Source organism: Schistocerca cancellata, unplaced genomic scaffold (assembly GCF_023864275.1).
Source record: "Schistocerca cancellata isolate TAMUIC-IGC-003103 unplaced genomic scaffold, iqSchCanc2.1 HiC_scaffold_855, whole genome shotgun sequence".
Classification (NCBI taxonomy): Eukaryota; Metazoa; Arthropoda; class Insecta; order Orthoptera; family Acrididae; genus Schistocerca; species Schistocerca cancellata.
In genome coordinates this window covers 5001-7500 of record NW_026046866.1, presented here as the reverse complement: position 1 = coordinate 7500, position 2500 = coordinate 5001, and positions in this window count along the sequence as shown.

Genomic DNA, 2500 nt, shown 5'->3' with positions numbered 1-2500 from the left:
ACACTGCCTCGTCTTACAGCACAAACACACTGGCAGGAATGAAACACACAGGTCTGCCGCAACCACAGACACGGCTCGCCCCCTCTCACTAGCGAAAAGCGCATCCCGACGTGACATAACTCCTTTGACACACTGACGCTGCCTCGGGCATCCACGTCCTACGGTCGATATCAACGAACCTCACCCCCCCCCCCCACAACACGCCATCCCATACCACATTGTGTACCGTACCCAAACCTAACGTGTACTGTACTACAACGCAATGTGTACCATAACACAACCCAGTTTGTACCTTAACCTAACCTATGTCACCTTAACCTAACCTATGTCACCTTAACCTAACCTATGTCACCTTAACCTAACCTATGTCACCTTAACCTAACCTATGTCACCTTAACCTAACCTATGTCACCTTAACCTAACCTATGTCACCTTAACCTAACCTATGTCACCTTAACCTAACCTATGTCACCTTAACCTAACCTATGTCACCTTAACCTAACCTATGTCACCTTAACCTAACCCATCTTGCACCTTAACCTAACCCATCTTGCACCTTAACCTAACCCATCTTGCACCCTAACCTATGTTGCACCTTAACCTAACCTGTGTTGCACCTTAACCTACCTCAATTTGCACCGCAATGTAACTCAATTTGCACCGCAATGTAACTCAATTTGCACCGCAATGTAACTCAATTTGCACCGCAATGTAACTCAATTTGCACCGCAATGTAACTCAATTTGCACCGCAATGTAACTCAATTTGCACCGCAATGTAACTCAATTTGCACCGCAATGTAACTCAATTTGCACCGCAATGTAACGCAATTTGCACCGCAATGTAACGCAATTTGCACCGCAATGTAACGCAATTTGCACCGCAATGTAACTCAATTTGCACCGCAATGTAACGCAATTTGCACCGCAATGTAACGCAATTTGCACCGCAATGTAACGCAATTTGCACCGCAATGTAACGCAATTTGCACCGCAATGTAACGCAATTTGCACCGCAATGTAACGCAATTTGCACCGCAATGTAACGCAATTTGCACCGCAATGTAACGCAATTTGCACCGCAATCTACCCCCAAGTTGTGCCTTAACCTAACCCACGTTGTGCCTTAACCTAACCCACGTTGTGCCTTAACCTAACCCACGTTGTGCCTTAACCTAACCCACGTTGTGCCTTAACCTAACCCACGTTGTGCCTTAACCTAACCCACGTTGTGCCTTAACCTAACCCACGTTGTGCCTTAACCTAACCCACGTTGTGCCTTAACCTAACCCACGTTGTGCCTTAACCTAACCCACGTTGTGCCTTAACCTAACCCACGTTGTGCCTTAACCTAACCCACGTTGTGCCTTAACCTAACCCACGTTGTGCCTTAACCTAACCCAAGTTGTGCCTTAACCTAACCCAAGTTGTGCCTTAACCTAACCCAAGTTGTGCCTTAACCTAACCCAAGTTGTGCCTTAACCTAACCCAAGTTGTGCCTTAACCTAACCCAAGTTGTGCCTTAACCTAACCCAAGTTGTGCCTTAACCTAACCCAAGTTGTGCCTTAACCTAACCCAAGTTGTGCCTTAACCTAACCCAAGTTGTGCCTTAACCTAACCCAAGTTGTGCCTTAACCTAACCCAAGTTGTGCCTTACCCTGCTCTGTAATTGGCATATGACACGTTACAGTAATGTATTGTCCAACCGCAACCCGCTCAGAATGTTGTGTACACAGCTACGTGTCATCTCCCCATAACAGCTGCATTGCAGTGTGGTACGCCATAGAGACGTGTGGGAGTAATGGACGCAGTGGATGGCGATCAGCATGAGCCGTCTGTTCATGTAGTGGCGCGTGTATGCAGACGTAGTAGTCTCTTCTCACACAATGTGATAGCACGGTGCCCCGCGTTCCACATCTGCGACATGCTACAGAGGCCGGTTGACAGTTGGTCGCGCAGTGGACATCGCATACGTACGGGGGCACCTTCCACGTGCCCTCTAGTCGGGCACATTTTGTTGCGTGGATGTGAGCGGATGTAGTGTGTCTTGACACCTGACAGGCAGGCATGCAATAATAGTTGACTTTGCAAACGGGGATGGACGTGTACGTTTACTGGTGACGTTACGCAAATGAACAACTGGTAACCCGTTGTGGTGCGGTTGTCCTTGCTGGAGGTACATCTGTGAGGGCAACGATCGGTACAGCTACGAAGCGGTCCCCACCATACCAACGAACGTGAATGTGAATCTGGGTGTGAAGCGATACGCGGCTGTGGGTGGGTGGGGACTGTCCCCGGCCGGTGAGGGGGGGCCGCCCGGCGTGCTGGCCGCGCGGTGCGTGGGCGCACGCGCTACAGCCGGCTGGTGGGGGCGCCCAGTGGCAGGCGCGCCGGCCGACGGACGCGGCAGGCGGCGCAGCTGCGCGCCGGGGCACCCTGCGCGCGGCGCCGTGCAGCCAAAGTGGGTCCTCGCCGGCCCGGTGCGAAGCGCGGTGGACAT